The sequence below is a fragment of the Nansenia antarctica genome (genome assembly GCF_963989245.1).
Source record: "Nansenia antarctica genome assembly, chromosome: 3".
Lineage (NCBI taxonomy): Eukaryota > Metazoa > Chordata > Actinopteri > Argentiniformes > Microstomatidae > Nansenia > Nansenia antarctica.
Genome location: NC_137688.1, coordinates 42,715,751 through 42,738,870, shown reverse-complemented (window position 1 = coordinate 42,738,870; position 23,120 = coordinate 42,715,751). Strand labels below are relative to the sequence as shown.

The following is a 23,120-nucleotide window of genomic DNA, read 5'->3' as shown; positions in this document are numbered from 1 at the left end:
CTTGCTCCTGTGCATCCTATGTCACGGAGTAGGCGAGCAGCTGAGGAACCTACGAAGCCCCTACACCCCACTTCCACAGGGCACGTAACGGCTTTCCAGCCAGCCTCCCTGCACTCCGCCGCCAGATCTGCATACTTGGCTCGCTTCCGCTCGTTGGCTGCCTCCAAACCACCCTCCCAAGCGACAGTGAGTTCGACCAGAAGGACTGTCTTGCAAGCCTCTGACCACATGACCAGGTCTGGTCGGAGCGATGTTTCCACGATCTCCCTGGGGAACTGGAGCTGTCTCCCCAGGTCGACCCTCATGGTCCACTCACTACCCGGTGCGAGGAGTCTTGCTGTATCTCTCTGACGGGAGGGTTTGACTTCCCTTCTGCTTGTACTATACTACGGTGAAAATCATACAAAGATTAAAGTTGTTAGCAAATTGGTTTGTCTTTTTTGAAAGAAAAAATGCTCTAGAGATTAACATTGATATTGTATTCTATTGACTTTCTTTTTCAAAACAAGAATTCCATTTTGCAAACACATTTTTAGGATATTATTGTAATGAAAACAACATGATGTTGTTAAGTGTAGGAGACCCTGAATAGTGACCAAGAATATGCAGTCCCTTATTTTAAAGAGGTGGGAGATTGAATTCTCTCAGTTCTGTCAATGGTTCTTCATCAAACAATAACATATATTTGTATAGCTGTGAAGGTCTGAGTAGGGTGAATGAAATGTCTAATGTCTATCTTAATGAAAGAATTTCAGCAACCACAAACCTGTGCAATGTCACTGAACAGCATCATTCTGAGGCTTGAGTATAACGAAACATGCAAAATGTGACACAGTCTGGTAAAAAGGGCTGCATGTCGGCAATTCTCAAGTCACGAAAGTCGTCTACATTGTTTAAATGGGTTTTCAATTTTTTGGCATATTACAAAAGTGTAAGTGTTGACATGCCCACTCGATATAACAAACAACAGTTTCAGGATCACTAAATACTTATAATTTGTGAATTGGATTCACTGTATCGTCTGCCATAGGCTACTGGGTAAGTGATACATAGCTTGTAAACAAACATGTTTGTAGCGGTGTTTCTTTTTAGCGCTAGCCTACTAGCAGCTGTTTTGCGTGTGTTTTGATTCAGAGTGCGTTTCTCCGCTATTTGTTTTGAGCTGTACAAACATTCAAATAAGCATATCTTTTTCAACTATTCAACTCAGATTTCAACGTATGACACATTTCAAAACATACAATATGCACTTTCATAATTTGGAAAAAACGGGAAAATAACATTGCCCTACTTGAGGACTTTTTTACGAGACCCTATCACAAATGTATTTTCAAAATACAATACATACAGAGAAAACTTCTGAGAAAAATAATAACAATAATACGTTTCTTAAGCGCTCACATCTCAAGGCCCATGTGCAGAGGAAATCATATCCTGACTGGGGTTCAAGATCACTGACAGATAAAGAGGAACCTTTGAGATAGGCAGACCATGGTTGACATTTTAATTGCATTACAGACAAAATGGAAGGGGAGGTGAGAGAGTATGACAGAGGAAATAAGAAGAGGTGAGAGAGAGAAATAATCACCATCACGCATGACTGACTCAACTGCTGTAATGAATGGAAGATAATATGATATTAAAAACCTGAAATTCATTAAATATATATATCTTACATTCACCCAGAAATATACGTCTTCTGAATCCGAGGTGGCAAACTTTTCTTTTCTAGAATGTAATTTAAGCACTTTTGCGGTAGTACTGTATGAGCTACTCATGAGAGTAATGTACATACCACAGTCTAAAAAATGTGGTCTAGACGTCTAGAGTATGCTTATGGTCAAGGGCAGCTGTATGACCTTCAATGGCAAATCTGTGTGTGTGTGTGTGTGTGTGTGTGTGTGTGTGTGTGTGTGTGTGTGTGTGTGTGTGTGTGTGTGTGTGTGTGTGTGTGTGTGTGTGTGTGTGTGTGTGTGTGTGTGCGCGCGCGCGTGTGCGTGTGCGTGTGTGTGTGTGTGTGTGTGTGTGTGTAATAAGCCACTCCTACTGTATTTCAGCCTTACTAGATTATACCAATCCCTCAGGCTCTCTTGTTTCCCAGTACAGTCACACAGACATCTCAGAGGAAAAATGCTGCCAGCATAATGATTAGGAGCTATGGCGCTAATGCGCCACCTTGCTACTGTATCCTAATGGTATCATTAGTATTGTAATGTGATGTGATTTGTGAACAAGCCGCCAAGTAGCATCCTTAGCAGCCACAAACCAAATCAATTACTGTATAGTACACCACAGTCAAGGCAGCTGCAATGCACAGTATTGTTGTGACAATGCTGTCTGATTTCTGTGACTGTAGAGTTCTTTTTCCTGAACCATGACCATCATTATCATTGTTCACATCCATTTCTATCTGATATTGAGCTTCATGTTCTTGCATTCACTCATTGCCCTGCATAATGACAGAAGGTGAGATCCTTGGGACACTTGGGGCAGGATCCAATCTAAACTGGCTTATCAATGTTTATGTAGCGCCTCTGTACATGTAACTGGTGGTGAACTACTGTCATGCCTGAGACCTGATGGCTTGTGTTGGGTCCCAGAGCTAAGGACTACGCTTTAGCTCAATGGGCTAACGTGGTCTTGAGTAATGCATGTAACACAGTAAAGTGTAGCAGAACAAGTCGTTTGATATTTTGATATTTCATGCAGATCTATTGGGTTTTTGCTTAATGAAAATGGGTAAATTGGGTTGTTTACTGATTTAGATGAAGCCTGTTTCTATTTTAGATTATGTTCCAGCCGATCATCATGGAATATTCATCTAGAAGATCTCTAGAAACTTTAGCAAACTAAGAAATACCAGTAGCCTGCTATGCAGTTGAAACAATATTGGCATCAGCATGAAACAGGAAAACCTTTTAGCAAACATAAATGTTAGTTATCAAAATAATAATAATAATAATAATAATAATAACTTTATGTGTATAGCGCTTTACGTCAAAGTGCTTTACAATAGATAAAGCACCTAGGTAAAGCTCTTTCATACTGCATTGTATTGTTAATAATAAAGACACGTACCTTTATAATGCATAAACACAACATAGATTTTTTTCTCCAGAGCTGTTTTAGCATTGTGCTGTAAATTGCCATTCATGTCCAACTGCAGGCTTGAATGTTGGAGTACTGTATGTGAAAATAATTTGATGGAACTGTAATTTAAATAACTTTCCCTCTATCTTATATCTTCCACACATACCAAACATTATTTTCTTATCTCCTAATTCACTAAAATTAGTTTGGACAACATCTGGGAGGATTGAGTTGATTCAGAAGTGATTACTGTCCCCATGAGATTGCTGGAGAGAGCATGTGAACCAACACAGTAAGTGAGACATACTCATAATGAGTGCACCAGGCTATCTGGTAAACAAGATAATTGCTTTGTCTGAAAAGAAATGCAAATCACTGTGCATGCTACTGTTGGAATTAGCATGTTTGTTATGTTTGTCTGGGCAAACAAAATGTAGAATATTTTGATGGTAATTACTGAGTGTGTGTATGTGTGCTTGTGTGTATGTGTGCTTGTGTGTGCTTGTGTGTGTGTGTGTGTGTGTTTGTGAGTCTTTGTTTGGCAGTATCCGGCCTGTGCATCTGCATGATAGCTAAGCACATTGATTAGTCACAATAAATGTAACGAGTTTGGTTCGGCCAATTACAAATCCTAATCATCTGCACAGAATGGACAATATAAGCCCAGACAGGTGATTAAAGTGTTCCGTGATTATAATGCTGATTTCAAATGACATTCTTATTACGCCACAAGCACATTTAGCTATTGTTGGAGACTGCAGTATACTGTATAACAATGATATTCAATTGTATTGAATAATTTAGGAAACTGAAGAGCATGTTATCCAATAATTATGAGAGATATTGAGAAGCAGTTGTTTTATTTTCTAATTAATCAATAGTCACTGATTGGGCAGCGAGTTCACTCACCTGGTGCCTAATGTCTGAATTAGTCTCTGATTAGTAAAGAGTGAAGAACAGACATGTTCAGCAATTCAGGACTGTAGTCTAATTGAATTACCCAATTGTATAGAGAGAAATAACCACCTCCCAAAAATAAGAAGAATGTTCTTACTTCAAATCACTTGTTTAATGCTGAATAAAGTGTATTCATTTATGTATGTTTTTGTTGTACATATAGGGACAGATACAAACATATTACCACATTGAATAAACAACCATTTGTTTGTTGTGTTGTATCTGTGTTGCACCATAGTGTGTAGTATACAGCACAGGGTGTATAACTAATGATTTGTCCGCTTTTCAGTCTGTTTTTAGTCTGTCTTGCTTTGGGGCAATTTTGACAAAAGTGCTGTTGTAATTCCTGTTGCTAATTCTAAGGGTTACTTAAAACTTTCCTGTGACAACATACCCTAACCCTAACTCTAACCCTTACCCTTACCCTAACCCTTACCATAACCCTTACTTTAACCACTCAAAGTTAATGCATAATTCTGCCTAACCACCACGTAAGTCAAAGTACTATGTAGTTGCGTTGCTAACATAGTGTTTTTGTCATCTTTGGGCTGATAAAGGCATAAGTTATATGATACCTTGATCATGATTTATCATTCATTGATATGATTTAAGAGCATCATGAATTATATGTATATTAATTAGATTGTCCATATGCATTTTGGCATGCTCCATATAGAGCCCTTAGCTCTAACAATTTGTAGTGTAGCCTTCAGGTTGTGGACCCATATACCTGCCTGAGGCTCTTGGGTCTCATGGCTTCACTGACTCTGGCCTCCTCTACATGCAAGACTTCCAATGGTGGGTGTCCTCACTCCATCTGAATCTGTCTCGCCATTGGGAACAGCGAGTGTTAATCTCCACAATGGGTCTGGCAGCACTGGCATGGTGGAGCGACCCATCCCCCATACTGCACTTTCTCCTGTTCTAGCAGGGACACATCCTGGTCAGAATGGACAATATTGGTCTACGTCTATCACCATGGAGGAACACATTCTCTCCACCTCCTGTCAGTGGCACAGAATGTGTTGACGTGGAGCAGCGAACAACCTCTCATGTGGATGAACAACATTTGCTTTTAGATTTCTCTCAGCTTGTGTTGCAGGTTCTAAATGGCATCATTTCAGTGTTAACCAATGCCAACTGAGTGCAGTCCTTTCTTGCTTCATTCATATAAAGGCTCCATGTACCCTACTGTATGTAAGATAAGCAGCACTCTCACTTATGTGTTGTCATATCGAGTTTTGTGGGTCATTGACAAACCCATTCATAAGGCCTATACTTTCCACTCTTCATCAGCCATTGATCTGAATATGGGCCATTTCAGCCAGGCAAATATTTCCATGAAAATTGCCGTCATCATCTCTCCGTGAACAATGACAGGGGCTGAGACCAAGTTCTAGACATACTGTAGTCAGACCGCATAGCATAGCATGGTGGATATTCAATACTATTTCATTGTATTGCAGTTTTTCTGAGGTTGTGTCAAGCGAAGGAGATTCATGTTGGCAGAGACAGGATTTAAAGCTCTCTCTGTTTTTCTCTCTCGAGCACCTACAGTACTTACTGAGTGGAATGATTGTCAGGTTATGGTGAAAATATCAGTCGCATGATGTGGATGAACCAGGGCATTCATTGATAACTCAGAGTTCAGTCAGATAGCCTTCTCAGTAATCTGATATACTGTCTTGCTCTTGGGGGTTTCATCACAATACATCTCTCAAGCAGAGCCAGAATAGAAAGATGAATAACTACCATCACCGTCAACCTTCTATTCTGTCCCAGATTCTGACAGACTGGTACTGTGCCTGGGAAGAATGTGTCTATATTTAGATAACATTCTAACTCCCATAGTTCAGAAATGCCTTGATAAGCTTTAATGGAACAGAGGAAGAATGCATTATGCAAATGTAGCATACATATTATGATCCCAAATTAACTAACACAATAGGCTTCTATAAACAATGTGTCAGGAACTGTGCGTTGGAAGGATGTGTATGCATTCATAGGCTACTTTAACTGGAGCAGAGAAAAAAGGCATTTCTTATGCATGCATATCATGTAGTCAATGATACACAAATTAACAACTTGTCTGGGGTGTGCAATTCAATTCTGAGTAAAGTTAAGTTGTCTCGGTGATGTTTTTTTGTTTGCGTGTTTTTTTTTTATTTTTTATGTTTTACTCCTTTTATCACCTGCCTAAAATTATTTTGAAAAACACAAAAGAAAATCTGCGGAGAGCAACGTTTACTATTATTGCATATGGCCCCAAAGTAGTCATTTATCAAGGATATATACATTCCCCAAATAAATGACTCTGATGTTCGCGGTCCCTTTAAATGCGCAGCTGGTTAAATTCCAAACCGAATAGCGGCTTTTCAAATACTTGAGTTCACTTGACGTCACTAAACTTTGCGAGAAGCGGTGCGTGTACCGTGTTTGTGAAGTGAACAGGGGAAGAGCGTGGATGAACGTGTGTGCGAAGAAAAAGAAGATCGAACTCAGTGGAGAGGGAGACATACATTACAGCTAACAAGAAAGACAACGCTTCCGACGTTGGGTAGGCAAAATATAATTCACTTTATTCCATTCCCCGGAATGTAAATTGCTCCTTTTTACGCATACTCTACTCTTTCTTTTTTTTATTATTATGAAAAAGAGTGCAAGTTTATTATGGGTGAATATTTCTTGCAATTTCTATTTGACTATATCCTGCATACAGGAGCCAAAAAGCTCGTTCTAGAGGAAAGCTAGTCGATCTAGAGGTAGGCTACAGCCACAGAGGTACTGTAGCATTGCTGATAGAGAATGCCGTACACTACTTTGGATCACTGTGCATGCCTACATTTGATTGGATTTAACGCTAGTTTATAATTAAATGTTGTTGCTTTTATTGGGCTTGTGTTGAATGTGTAACTTACTGTATGAAGAACACTGACTGGTTTTCTCTTAGCCTAGGCATTGAAACCAACATTTTATTGGTTTTTTTGACCAAATGAGGTCCCCATTATTTGAATATTTCTTCCAAAACACATTGGTAGTCATTAGTCAATGATGGTTCAAAGAAACCTTTACTCTGTGTTGTACTGGGAGCAAGCCATGGTGATTTTTTTGGGGATGCATTTAGAGAGAGAGAGAGAGAGAGAGAGAGAGAGAGAGAGAGAGAGAGAGAGAGAGAGAGAGAGAGAGAGAGAGAGAGATCGATCTGTGAAGGAGGGTCTCATTGTGTTTTAAATGATGAGAGCCCCTAGGCAACAACATTGAATGGAGAGTTTTTTGGCTCTAGTTATTTTTTGTCTTTTATCAAGGTTTGAAGTCCATAGCCCTTGCTGGTGTAACCGGGGGGGGGGGGGGGGGGCTTGAACTGAGGACTTCTCTTGTGGGTGAAACAATTGTCTACCATTAAACCACAAAGTCCTGCACATTGAGAGCAACATTGAGCGAACAAGTCAGGCAGGGCTATTCATTAAGTGAGTGTAATTCCAAATCCCCTCTGCTACAGTACATCCACCCCCCTTTAACCTGCTCCTCCACGAGACCCGTACCTTGTTGGATGCCACTGTAACTGACAGGGTTCGAACCGGGGACCTTTCATGTGGATGACCTAAGCGTCTACCTTTAAACAAGGAGGACACCCATGTGGTGTTATAACTATTCTGGTATGTTTTAGAGTGACACTGGAGCTTGCTAGATTTCTCAATTGCTAGAGAAATCACACTATATGCATTATGTATGTGTGCATTCGTGCATATATTTAACAGTGTATAGTGTAAGATGTAAGTTAACTTGCAAAGCGTGTGTCATTATGGGTCACTCATGTCAACCTGAGACCTCTGGCACAATAGTTGTGTGTTGAATCAACATGTTTCCTGAATGATTATTTTTCATGTACTGTAAGTAATCGCAAATGCAAGAAAAATAATGTTAGACTGTATACACATATAGTGCTTTATGTTTCATGTTTTAACTTGTCCCATTCACAACCAACAGAACAGAGATAGTTTTGTGTACGATTTTATTTTTTCTCCACAAAAATAGATTTTTATTTCCTAAATAACACACAAACTGCCTACACTGAATTCTAACAATAGAATGTTGTCATGTCTGTCTTTCGTATTGAACGTCAGAGGCAGCGTATGCACATGACGTGATGAACTTCTGTTCTGGGCTTGCATGGAGCCAATGCAAGTTTTCTCTTAATATAACATTAATTATATATCTCTTAATATAAGGTTTCAACTGAACTTGGACCAGATTGAAGCAGAAAAATATACATTATTCAACCAAATCTATTGCATAAACCCTGCAGAAAAATAAGGTAGTCCCTAAACTAATCTATACCTAAGAATGCCACTAGACACAATCTAGCGCCAACACTCTGAGCTAACCGAAAACACAACAAATGGTACTTGCCCCCAACTAACTAGTGTAGACAGGATAACCTACATGCATAAATGCATACCCATGGGCTGCTTTCACCTATACCATTCCTGTAACCGGAATGAAAATACAATGGATGAATTATGAAGCAATAAGAGAATTGTCACAGTGAATTTACACACACACACACACACACACACACACACACACAAACCCACACAACCCCCCCACACTCACTCCAACCACCGGCAGCACACTGGAACCAATATACAGTATACAATACTTCAAAATGTTGAAGAGCCCACAACAATGCCAAAGCCTCCCGAACAATGGTTGAATACTTTGACACAGATTAAACTTTCTAGAGAAGTAGCAGACTTGATGGTCCACACCATTCTTGTCCTCCTGAAGAAGAACAGCACCAGCACTGTTAGCATCTACGTACAACTTAAAGGCCTCTCATGGAGCAGCCAGGACAGGAGCACTACATAGGAGTGCTTTCGCACTTTCAAAAGCCAAATTACATTCCTCAGACCACACAAATAACTTTGTTCCCCTGACATAATTTTGTTCCCCTAAATTTGCCAGGGGAACAAAAACAGAAGAAAGTTCTTGCAAAAGTAACGATAGTAGCCTGACATACCTAAACACCGGTACAGCTCATGCCTGGTCGAGGGTGCTGGGAAGGCATTAATAGCGCAGACCTTCGACTCCACAGGACGCACTTGTCCGAGACCCACCTGCTTAACCAGATAGGTAACAGTGGCCTTACCAAACTCACACTTAGGCAAGTTCAAAGTCAACAAAACTTTAGTCAAATGTTTGAACACATCCCTCAACAAGCTGATGTGGGCATCCCAGGTATCGGAATGCTTAACCAAATCATAGAAATACGCACAATTAGGGAACTTACAGTATGTCAGTACGTTCCCAACAATTGGGAACGTCCTCTAAAACAATATTTACAAGATGTTGGAAAGTAGCAGGTGCACTGCGCATTCCAAACGTCATAACTCAGTACTGTAAAATACTGTCGGCATGATACGGATGCTGCTTGATTGGAACAGCATCGGCAACATAGGAAAGCTTTTATCAAAGCTACAATGTTCGCTTTTTGATCGTCATTCAAATACAACAAATGAGAAAGAAGAGACAATGTCAGAGCTAGGCATGCACACTGCTTGACACTGAGCATTGCACAACAACACCAAGCCATCCTCATCTACACCAACAACAGAGCATGGAACCACTACAGCAGAAGCCACAGAAGAGACAGCTTTTACCTCTGACACTATTGGCTTTTAACATATTGATGTGGCATATGTGAGATTAACGCTTGCGCTCAGGCATTTAAATCACAGTCAGTTTCATCTAGCTTCTTCTCCACAAAGTATGGGCCAGAAAAATGTGCTGAGAGAGCTGAGCCAGGAACAGGCACATGGTCGTTAATGCAAACTGGTTACCAGACTTTGTCTTTGGCAACAGACCAACACAGTCAACTATAACACGCTCAAGCGTTTCCCCCATTACAGGTATCGGGTAGAGAGGAGCCGGATGTATAATCTGATTCGGCTTTGAGTTGACAAGTGTGACAGGTGTGACAATGCTGGACTACAGCAGACTTGACCAGACCACACGTGATCATGGGATAGGGATAACAAATGTTGATGATGGTACACTGTGGGAACAACAATCTGTGAAACAGCACTCAATTCACTAGGCGAGCTATGATAAGTCCACTTTCGCATCAGAAGTCCATTTTCTAAAACGTAAGCTACCTTCCTCTGCTTAGCTTCTATGGGAGGCACTACTCCTGAAAAACACTTAACCAGGGTAGTGTCCTCCTTAGTTAAGCAGAGGAAGATAGCTTACCTATGGACTCCTGATACGAAAGTGAACTTCTTATAGCTCATCTAGTAAATGGAGTGTTGTTGTTTTTTTAGTTCCTGCAGTAAGTAGTTACAGCCCTTCACTGTCACATGAAATCAGTCTTCTGCTTTGTCTTCTGCTGAGTATGACACAGTGTCATAGAGCTCCGGACGTCACGTGACTCGAGTCACGAAACTTTGTTTACGGCGCCATATTGGCAGAATAGAAAATAATGGATGCAGCACCAGCGCCAGTGGCAACTTCAGACCATCAGAGTTTACGTCCCACTTCACCGACCAAGACAAAGAAAGCTACATCGCTAAACTAAATAGATTGAACATCACCGACCCTTATAACGCCCCCGGCGTACTATTCAAGCCATTAGAAAACGAAAACGCAAGCTAGCTGCTAGCTGTCTGCTAGGCTAAGTTAACGTTAGGTAACGTTATGTCCCGTTACATGCCTAATCTCACCCAGAGTTATATTACTTCGAATTGCTTCACCTAGCAAACAGTATAAGTAAGTAAAGCAAACAGTATGCCTATCATCTACATATTTATTATGATCAAGCAGCAGAAATGTGTAGCCTTCTGTCTGCTCCCCCTGTCCTCTCACAGGTATCAGTTCACCCATCAATCCCCATTGTCTATAGTTGAATAAATCAACATTGTGCAATTTATAACATGTTGTCTTTCTAGTTTGTCTTACATTAACATTGCTTTAACAGTTGTCACCCCACACAGTATTAGGCTGTCTGCATTCAGAGCATGGCATACTTGTGTCCTACAAAAAACATGGAATATGTCACAAGCATCAGCTTTATTTCACTTTTGAACATCCTCAGTAGTCACACCTGTTGGGACAGTTTAGGTGTTCACTGGAAGGGTACAACAGACTCACAGGCATTTGTAAGAGCACAGGATACAGACTGGATAACATTAGCTTCTAAGACTGATGACTTCTGATGTTAGCTAATGCTAACGCTATTTGCCGGCCTTCTGCAAACGTATCTGAGACCAAACCGGGCTACTTAACTGCAAGAGATCCTCCGGCAAGAGAATATGTCCACTATGCAGTGAAATCGGCGAAAATTAGTTTCAAAATGAATTAATAATAATGGAAGACTGGACGCTCTCTACTACCGCTTCTACTCTGCCAAAATGGTGGCATTAAGGACCATTACTCGGATTTTCGGGTTGCGTGACGTCAACTCCCGGAACTCTATTGACACTCACTGCCTCTGTGTTGCTTCCTGCTTTCATCTTTGGTGTGACTCAACGGCTGAATCTTTAGTCGCTCCCATTTAAATACCACTCGTTTCAATTAGACATTGAATTTCACAACAGGAAGGCAATCACATTTACAATAATTGATTTCTCAGTGAATGGAATTGACCCCAATTCACATTAAAACCAATTGGAGCCAGGGCTTTGGAAATGCTAGGAGTTGCCAGAGAAATTAAATGCTGTTCAGGCCCCATGCAAAAAATAAATACAATACTATTACATTGTCCGACCATGTAGACCTCCACCTCTCCAGTACAAACAGACATTTTCCCTCGAGGTGGAGTAACCTTTTACTGAGGGCCCACCCCCAGCTATGATTCTGGTCTACCCTTTCAGATAAAGAGCATTGTGCAGCTCTGCCAGACAGGACAGCATACAGTCAGTCAAAACAACTTTTATGCAGGAAAAATCTTTTAGCAACCAAGCTCTATGACATGTTCTGCACTGATATATACAATGCTCTACCAACTGAGCCACATAGTACCACCTCCAGTGAATTTACATTACATTAGATGTACTGTACCAACGTCTCTCTGCTTGTCCATTTAGTAAGATGCACTTCCTATAATGAGCTGTTCAATGGTCCTGAGGATAGCAGAATAGTGAACAGAGCCTTTAGCCTCCCGAGAAGAAGAAGCTGCATCACTAAGAATTGTTCTTTGCTCTTGCAGGTTATTACTTGCAGGCTGCTATGGTTTTGTTTTTCTTGTTTGAGAGATCGGCCTGATTAAGTGTTCATAAACTGAAATTCATTATGGGTGAATCTATGTTCTAATGAAGATGCTTAGGCCGATTAGCTGGGGATATTGATTGGCAAGAGTCTCATTCTGAAATGAATGATGAGATGGTCAATAGTGTCTAGGGTGGTTTGAGAGGATCTATATTAAATGGCTGTTTGACTAAGCAGTTTTGTGTTCATCAGCCCCACAGTATAGCATTAGTTTGCAGAGTTGTACAGTATAGCATTAGTCTGCAGAGTTGTACACTCACCAAGCATTTTATTAAGAGCACTATACTAATACTGGGTAGTGCCTCCCTTTGCTTTCAAAACAGCCTCAATTGTTCATGGCGTTGATTCCACAAGATGTTGGAAACATTCCTTTGAGATTTTTCAGGTGCACGTTCAAGCTATGAATCTACCATTCTACCACTTCTCAAAGGTGTTCTATTGGATTCAGATATGGTGACTGGGAAGGCCACTGAAGAACACTGAACTCATTATCATGTTCATGACACCAGTTTGAGACGACTTTTCCTTTGTGACATATGTGCATTATCATGCTGCAAGTAGCCATTAGAAGATGGGTAAATTGTGGCCATGAAGGGATGCATATGGTCACCAACAATACTCAAATAGGCTAACGAGCCCAAAGTGTGCCAAGAAAACATTGCCCACCCCATTAAGATAATTGCATGAAAGAGAAGGTGTACAGGTGTTCCTAATCAAGTGTTCAGTGAGTTATGTTATGTTACCCCTGCGTACTACACAACAACAATGTCAATATCTCACATTTAAAATACATATCTAACATGCCAACACCGTAAGAACACCCCAATGGATGTCACACCCCAATGCATGTCATAACAAGTGATGTTTTGGCCACATAGTAATTTTCTCTTAAACTGATAGCTAACGTCAGAGAAATGTTAGCAAGCTAACGCATTAGTTCTCTACCTACTCTATAAGCCATGACCAAGCCATCTGGCGGGCACGCAGCAAACCCTAGTGGCCACTTGTGATACTGTTGTAGCTCTTTTATAGTTCAACTCAGAAAGAAAATTCCTATACAGTATTGTTTCTGGCCAAATGAGGTTGATTCCATGTGACTTGCCTACTGTAAAAAAATAAAATAATATATAGCACTGAGGGCTATATACTTTTGTAAGCTTTCTTAGAATGACATGACATCTTGGGAGGGTTGTTCATAACCACTGCCACTGTTTGCTTTCCCACTTTGTGACAGTGCCATTGTTATTGGTACTGTAGGGTATAACATATAAGGTGGCCGGCAACATTGGGTTAAAGCAATCAGATCAATCAATGTTTTTTTTACCTCCATAGAACGGGTTGTCGCTAGTAAATTATATGCTTGTATTCATCTCTGTTTTCCACTTGATTGGAAAGCTTTATAGATTTCTTTTCTAAATGAACAGTGCAGAATTATGGCCAGTTTTTCATTTTCATTTGATATGAATTGACTTGTTGAATGGCAATATCTAATTAAAAAATGTTTCAAATGGCTTCAGCCTAATTTATAATGGAGACTGCTTGAGGGTTTTGACGATTGTTCATTCATCTACTCTCTCTCAGCTTTATGTGGCAGCAAAGAAAATGAATATCGTACTGAATATGTTCATGGTGACGTTGCTAGGCTACGTATAGCCTTAGACGCTACCTGTCCAGTCTACCTCAATGGCTGTCCTGCGTCATTCCGAGAGGAAGTGTGTGAACAACAAACGATGCAGTCCATCATTGTGCTGCTGAAACTTCAAACCATAATCAAACAGTAAATCTAAACTTCTCTGGTTTTCTCAGAGTGGTGGGACAGCCAATGCACCATTTCAACAACCCCGGCTTTAAACTAAGGATTTCACGGTCAATGAGATTAGACATGTATTCATGTATTCAAGATATATGAATAAGATATTCATAAGGCTATACTGTACAAATGATATCATATGAAAATCTGAATACATTTCCGAACGGTACAATTGATATGTAAGCATAGCAACTACGTTTAGCCTCTGAATGTAGCCTTTAAAGCTCTAGCCTTGACCACAGGAACACACTTTTGGTGCTCAGCTCAACAACTTTTCTATAGCAATTATACATTGAACAAGTTCCCTGCTTCTGTTGCCCCACATTCACCATCCTATGGGAAAACTAAATTAGTTTTCCAGTGCTTGCTGTAACCAACCATGCATATGAAAATGATTGGATGTTGTTTTCCCATAGTTCTTTATTGAATCTCTAGTGATAAAGTCAAGTCACTGGTCTAAACATACAATTCTGCAGTAATAGTAGCATGTGGAAAACCCTGTGCCCTACTTTGATTTGACAACATACAACAGTTTTTTTCAGTATCATAATGGATGGCTTCTCATTCTTCTATACACCATGGCCTTCTGCTGCATCAGATGCTAAAGATAAAAGAGCCCAGGTACCTCTGATGGAGGGATGAGCTGCAAGATGGATGACACAGCACCACTGATGACATCTGGGGTTCTGAAAAAGGGATGTTAGGGCAAAATTTTTTTAGAAATAGGGATGTTTGTGCAATAAAGTGGAGCATGTGACCATAGTAGTGCTATATATGAAAAATAAATAAATAAGGGAGTGATGAAGTGTATGAAGTTGTATGACGCTGTTTGAAGTTGCTCTCAGTGCTTTCTCTCTGGTCCCAGATAATGGTTTCTAGCACTAATGGTTTAAGGTGAGGCTCCCAGCCTGGAGCACTGATCCAAGACCATGGGCCTCATTTATAGAAAGTACTCAGATCAAATGTTGATCTTACCCGTGTCGTACGTAGAAAACCACGTCAACGTAGTGATTTATACAATTTCAACGTGAGTCAATTTGACCGTGGAAACGATCGTAGCTCTCAAGGACCCCAATTGAAATAAGCCAGTGGCTTTCTTGGGTTTTTATCCTGTTAGTTGACCTTGTATGTAATATGTACTTTCATGTACCTACTTCTGCAAATCTTCTAATAAAGTTTTCAATCAATCAATCAAAAAAAACTCTACGTCGAGTATTGACCTTGCGTACGCCCATTACCTACTGGTTATGCGGAGTTATTACAGGAATGTGAGCCGCACTGCCTAGTGTAATTCATGCAAGTGGCTCGTAATAAAGTTAACGATGTTGTTATCAGCCGAGAAAATGAGTTTAATTCAAGATTTAAAAGGAACTGATGTTTATGATTGTATTTCAGTCTTTCTTTATATCCCTCCGGAGCTGTCTATCTCCCCTTCAACATGCCTAGTGCATTCCACAACGGACCTTGCCCGGCCACGCGCTAAATTATACTGGATTTTCTCCGGTGTCTGGGAGTTTGCAAAGGGAGTGAGCAGCCATATAAGAACAAGACCACCTGATAAGAATACGACCATTATATTATATAGCACTCGAGTTGAGGGGGGATGGCATAAAATCGTCCCCCTCTTTCCATACGTCATTTTATCAATGAAAGTGGTATTACTGCTATTTCAAGGTGCGAGGGGGCACGCACACATGCATTTTTACCAAGTTACTGACACTGAAGTCACTGATGCTAAAATTGTCCTCATATGATCAAATCCACCACCTCCCCTGATTTTCTTTTACAACTTGAGTACTGAGTATAAGCATGTGCCTGGTTAGTTGTCATGATCAAACGTTACAAATGCAACTTACCGGGAAGCCACCCTTCTCTGCCCTCTCCCGCTTCCAGACGAACGCCTACCCTATTATAGCACTTGTCTTAATTGAGCCGCTATAATTGAGCCGCTATCACAGGGCGTTAATACAAACCTCATTCACCTGCGTTCATTTTACCTGCGTTGGTATTTATAGAAGGAAGCACGTACGCAACTTTAAACCATCGCATCCCGTTTTATAAATAATGCTTACGTCCGTTTAGAAAAATGTGCTTACGTGAAAGTCAAAGATGACGTTCAAGTACTTTTTTATAAATGAGGCCCCTGGGCACAGGTGAAACTTCTCTTTGAAGCATGTGGAGACTTAGGAATGTTGATCTTGAATGTTGAAGATTGGGGAAGCTGACCAGAGTGAAAAGATTCTCCCCTGCTTGATGAGTGAAAAAAATCTAAATAGAAGGATTTTGCTGGGTAATATTTTTTTTCTTTTTTTAAAAGCTGATCTTGGATCGCTTCAGTGGGGTCCTTGTCTACTGAGGAATACGGTGAACCAGGAGGGTTTCTAGTCTGATGTCTGGACTGTGTGTTTCCATTTTTGGTGAGAAATGTATATCTCCCACACTTTCATCCCCACTTCTTTCCTTCCTTCCTTTTACTTATTTTCTTTGTACTATTGGGTGGAGTCCACTATCTCCACTGTAGGAGACTGACAACGCACAACAACATCCTTGCTTGTCAAACTGGCCCACGGCAGGTCTAGATATTCATCCATAGAGCTTTATTGTATTAATTATTCTGCTGATAAAAAGTAAGTAAGTAAGTAATGTTTATTTATATAGCACATTTTACAACGACAAACAGCCACCCAAAGTGCTTAACAGAAAACACTAGTAAAAGAGAAAACAACAGATAAACAACAGGCCAGGGAGAAAAGGTGTGTTTTAGCTAATTTTTAAAGAGCCTCTTTTGAAATGCTCAAAAAACAGACCATTAGGTAATACACCAGACATAGTACAGTATGTCATCTCAGCAACTACAATGCATCCTGTATTTAGGACACAGGGTGTGCAAACATTACACAATTTCCTGCCTTGGAGAAACAGGAAGACGTTTCCGGGGAGTGGAGTCTGCAAAAATGGACTTGCATCAGATTTTTACAAGACAAATATTCTTTCTCAATACCTTATTACCCTGGCTCTATTGGTGATGATTGAACAAGCACAAAAAACATTTCTTATCATGTTCTGCTTGTACGCTATGATTCAATTAATGTTTAACATCAATGCCTAACAGTGGGATATTGGTTTAGACATTTTTCCAATCCCAGTACCCACCAATCTAAAAATGATCTACTGTGCCCTCTAATGACATATCCAGTTGTCAACAGCACAGTAAACATGCTGGTGTTTACTGCATTTGCTTTGTATGATGTATACATGTTTGTTCCACATTCAATTCAGAACACTTTCAAGGCTAACGTTTTCCTCTCCTCTCAACCCACTCTACTGTGGAATCCCTTGGGTTCTACAGCATTGTTGGGTATATGGAATGCCTGATTGTCTGGGCCCGTGGTAGCTTTGTGTGTGGAATCTGCTGTGTAATTGTAGGGGTAATGGGCTTAGTTGAGCTTGGTCTTTGTGCAAGAGCTAGATAGCAGGGGCTGGAATAGGGCATGTTCCCCTATGTTTGGGCTTTGGCACCCATCAGAAGACAGATGTTGCTGCCCAACATCCCAACCCCCCCACCCCTTTGCCCATTAGGGTCTTTCTGCATTCCTGCTGCTCGACTGTAAATGTGCACTACAATACATCTGAATCAAGAGGCATTGTTGCATATCACAATCTAAGCAGGCCAATGGGGGTTTCTCTGCCTTTGAACGGTTTGTATTTTTCTCTCAGTGAACCGAGTGGTGAGTTTATGAGTTATCAATATTTGTCTGGAACTGCATTACAGTGATATGAACAGAATAATAAAGCTGTCAGCCGTTTGGTAAATGTATTACGGAAGTCCATTGTGGGTGGACAAGACAAAGTGGCCTACTATAGCTGTATTATGAGTGCACCAAGATAGGCTGTAGTTCATTTATCATACAGCGATGATGAACAAAAAAGGCATGGCTATTGTGTGTTAAAACATAAATATTGGCCTACATTTTCCTCAAGAGCCTTATTTTCAATTCCTTAGATGTTACGGATGCATGTTCTCAGTTAAAGGTCACAGAGGTCACACCTCTGTGACATGATTTGACCATGCTGAACCCGGTCATAGTAAGAATGTTTATTACATTTGGAATAAAAGATATCCCGCTGCAAGGGCATACAAGCATCCATAACAGTTTAATGCTACAGTAGTACAACCGGAAGGTATAACCCTGTCCTTTCTCAGGAATACCAACCTACATATCGCCGGCTTCTTAAAATAATGGCTTACGTCATATTTAAAATGTTTGCGAAAATCTGAATAAACTGAAACAAATCTAGAATACATGATGTTTCTGCAAAACATAATTTCCCTCAAAAGTGACGTAAGCCATTATTTTAAGAAGGTGACGATATTGTAAACAAAAAAGAAAAAAATGCTAAGCATTATGGTGTGTTTCTCCCTCACTGTGTTGTGAGCATGGTTTTTATTAACATAACTTAACAGCAGAATATAGGTCACTCTTTTCTGACATTACCTCAAAATGTATTTTTGAACAGCTTGTTGATGTTGAATTTTTTTTGTACGTGTAAGTGTACCCCTCTTCCATGGGCTTCCATGTTGAGATAATGCAGGTTGATATAGCCTACTGTAACTAGGTCATTCAATCATTGCAGAGAGTAGTAAGGAGCAGTACATTTTATTTGCACTTCACAATCTGTTGGCAGTTGGATGGTGTTGACAATTGATTATGACATTGTTATTCAAATTATGTTTACTGTAACATTATACAAGTGTGTTGAAATTGTGGGAATAGGGGCTGGATGGGTGGGTTACTGGGGGTTCCCCATGGGATTGTACTGGCCACTGGGTGTGCCATCAGGGCTTTGGCTTTGACTGTGACTTCGGGAATTGGGGCTTCGATCTCCAATGTCCTCTGTGCAGGTCTGCCTGTTTTAGAGAGGCAGCAAAGTGCAACAACCTCTTTCTTGTACTTCAAATTTGAAAGATGTGAGTCGATGTCTGTTCACTTCTCATAACAACACTTTAGCGCCTGCAGTTGCGCCACCCTACAACAGGACAGGAAGTTAATGCCTCACGCATGGTATAAGTAGGTCCAACTAGACATGTCCATTAAATAAGTTTAAACCATGGTATAAGTAGGTCCAACTAGACAAGTCCATTAAATAAGTTTCAACCATTTTGGGGGTATAGTATTTCTGCCTGTGATTACAACATCTGTCTAAAAAGGAGCCCGGCCAGTACTGTATAAGATGCAGACAAGTCAATATCAACCTCCATGGTCCGTTAAATGTGGGTGTAACTATTTGACTGCTCTTGTTTTTGCTAAAGCTCCGCTCTTTTGTGAGTGAGAGAGGTGCACACCTTGACAGTCCTCCACTGAGCCAGTCACATAGACACATTTCCCAAATTTGCAGTTGTTCCCCTTAGACAATACATTGAGTGGTCTCAGATTGATTTCAGCCTCTTTTAGCATGTTGGAGTACCTATTGGAAAGGACTGTTCTGGACTCTCTTTCTCTCTTTGTTTTTTATATTCCAAATAAATTATGCATGTTGAAAACACAGATTTATGGAACAGAACACAGATTGTATTAAAGCAATCATATTTGTTGTGCTAATGAACCTCCATGCCATAATTCACAGAATGACCGTGTCAATATCAAACAGTCTAAACTAAACGTACTGTACCTCTTACATATAAACAACCGTAGTAATCATATACAGTACAATACAATACTACAGTTGATGGCTTTTGGTCCTTGAATGTACAATATTACTGCAAAATCCATACAAAGGTCAAGTAAAGATGGATTGCACTCATTTCTCTCTCACCAAGTTCCGGTGTGACCCTGTAAACCTGCATCACTGCCTGATTGATGGAATGGACACAAATCATTTCCTCACTGCCGTAAAGCATCCTGTCCATAATGAGCATTATAGGGAGACATGGAAAATGCATAGTACTATGAAAAATATATCTTACTGTACATCACACATATACTATCATGATGAATATGTCATGAGAAGGGGATAGTGCAATGCTCTCCTGTACTCTGCGTTCTTTCTATATCTTGTCATGATACAAAGAACTTTTCAGGCTGCCCCCCATCTCTCTCTATGTCTCTGAATTCGTCATCTGCTTCAAAATACAAAATGATCCAACCACACATCTCATTCATTTACATAATTGAATTCATGATACAGTAAGGTCCACTTTTTGCTCACTTGCGTTTTTCAAACATGGGGAGAAGTTGATCTTATCATAGTGGTCTCATGGATGCATACTGGTGAAAACACACTCAGCTAATTTTCAACTTCAGATCACTTCATAGGTTGAATGATATTGAGGAGAAAAGTCATTTTCTGCTTTATTATAAGGTGTCCGTTTTAGTTATTATGGGGTGGCTGGTTGCTGAGGCAATGTTTGCACACATATCTAATAGAATTAAAATGTTCCAGGGCGGGGGAGGCTTTATATTCTATGCTTTATAATCTGCTCCAAATATGGCACACTAATGCTACATGGCCTATTTTTCTATTATTTTTAAATCACCTTTGATACCTTGTTTCACAGATCAAAGTGCATACAGAGACAAAAACAAATAGCGTAAATAGAAGCATATTTCACTTCATGCTTGGATCTATGAAATATATTATATTTTTAAAATTTGGGGTCTAAAGTTTTCAATCTAAGATGCATTCTTACAGTCTACGGTAATAGGTTGCTCTGAGAAGATGCTTCCTAATCATAATGATGTGGATGATAATCAATATCTTCTTTGTCCTTCTCTCCACAGAAGAGAGGGAACTCATGAGAGGCCCGGTGCAATTAGATGAGTGAGTGCTTCGAGTGGGTCCCAGTTACACAATTGCACTCAATAAGGGACACCCTTCCTGTCATAGTCAACACGTTTTTCCCTAAGCATTTAATTATCCACTTACCAGTACGTCTTCTTTATATCCATTCAGTAAGAAGCGATACAGTACCATAGAACAAACGTCTGTGTTTGTCCTTGAGGGTTTGTATGCCTCTGAGAGAACCACTCTTCAGAAATCAACATCTGACAGGAAAATATGGTCACATTAAAAGTGTACTGGACAGTGCTTGCGTAAAAGTCCTTATCATGCAAAAACAGCTGTGAAGATTAGAGTGAAATTATTAAAAAGGGTTTAAGCCTTAAACGGATAGTGGGAATCACTCAGTGAGATTTATAGACCTGCTTCATTATTCTAGAGTGCTTTGTCTTGTCATTTTTCACACATACACACACACACACACACACACACACAGCAATGAATCAAGTGGGCTCAAAATCCCTATTTTTATTTGCAATGTACTGGACTTTGAGAGGGGCAGGTGTAGTTCATAAATAGCTTAATATAGTGCCGCTGGGTTTGTCATGCCAGTGTGACCCTTCATTAACTTTACATGACTCGACACTAAAGTGGCAGGGCCTAAAGGCACAGCCAGGTCTGCAGAAAACACCTGCATACTGATGGGCTTTCACCAGCCTGCGGACATCATTACAAGAACAGGAGGACAACCTGGCTCATGAAGGAGTACAAATAATTTAAAAAACCATTTAACCTCGGAACTTGAAGCAAAGTGTTTCATACAAATTGAACCCCTACTAGGTTATTGACTTACTCTGAAGGTATTTGGTCCATGGGCCGACTGAATGGTATGAAATGATATGGACTTTTGACCTCATGTCTGCATTGATCCTCTAGTCTCTAATGAACCAGTGAGTGCTAGTGCCAAAGACGTTTGAAATTGAATCTCAACAAGCGTTTGCTTCCAGTAACGCCTGCAAAACATGTCCATAGCAGGTTGGCAAATTCTTCTGTTGTCAGGTTGATTATGAAGTATATTAGACATAACAGAAAATCTAAATACTCAATACATATTTAACATGCTTGCTGGCAGATACTGTAGCTAGTTGTCATGAGCGCTCTTTTTTAATTAAGTAATTGCATGGCTGTTTGTGCTGCCCACTCCACATCTTCTGAATGTTGCTCCCGTATGACAAATGACAGAAAATCTGTATACATTCACACTTCATTTAGGTCCCATGTTGAATGAAAATGAATAGCATTAAACATGTATTAGTCCACCATTTCTTTCTTCTTAATGGTATTGATTGGTTCTCATGCCGTAAAAATGTACTCTGAACAGTGAGCTCCACACAGCTCACTCTAAATCCTGACCCAACCTTGCTGCAGTAGAGCCATTCTCAATAGTCAGAAGGTCTGTTCTCTGCTCGATTCCCCCGTCCTCAATTCCTTTTTGAAACTGGGGAGTGGTTGGCATATTTAAGAGTGTATCAATTGTCAACATCCACACTCCATACATGTACATGTACTTTTTACCAAGCAGGACTTGTGGAAAGACACAAAATAAATGTGTGTTTGTCCACATAACAGTCCACACAGGATATTAATCGAAAGAGTAGGCTAAAGCATAATAGCATACACAAGATATCACCAATTCCTACAACAAAATACATTCTAGGAGTTATTACAATAATAACAAAAGAGTAAACATGTGCAAGCGTTTTTACATTAAAAAAGGTGAGATTTTGCATTATGTAGAGTGGGGAAATTATAATACTCATTCACCATCTGTGCACAAATTGCTATTTTATTATGAGTCATGAGGTTGAAATGTTCCCTTATGTGAAACATAGAGCCGTGTATAGCAGATTTCAATGCTTGATGTTGTTTATTTTACAGCATTCATTAAACAATGTCAACGTTTAGACTACTACTCCATCTAACAATTTAATGTGAGGAGGTAGGAATAGTATTTGAGTACTAGGCATACATTAGACCTACGTCCAAACAATAAACTTTTTAGTTGCCTACAGTTTCTTTATTACCATAACACCAAGGCATCCCAATTTGTGCCACACCAATCCTGGTGGAAGGGACGGTGACGTGACGTGGAAACGGACAAAGACATCTCAATTCTTACGACCACAATGCTTTTAATCCTCGTTTCCTCATTTACTCTCCTTGA

The 23,120-nt window shown here is 40.1% G+C and overlaps 1 protein-coding gene across 3 annotated transcripts in view; it reads left to right on the top strand.

The window, feature by feature from the left end:
- The first annotated feature begins 6,474 nt into the window (after window positions 1-6,474).
- gulp1b (GULP PTB domain containing engulfment adaptor 1b) overlaps window positions 6,475-23,120 on the top strand; it is a 37,714-nt gene continuing 21,068 nt past the window's right edge. The window contains exons 1-2 of one of the 3 annotated variants that reach the window (XM_080525648.1): window positions 6,498-6,604; window positions 20,899-20,938. The gene's annotated coding sequence lies outside the window, so the exon portion shown is untranslated. Of the gene's footprint in view, window positions 6,605-20,898; window positions 20,939-23,120 lie in introns of all 3 variants that reach the window. The other 2 variants (XM_080525647.1, XM_080525649.1) reach the window with 2 other exon arrangements.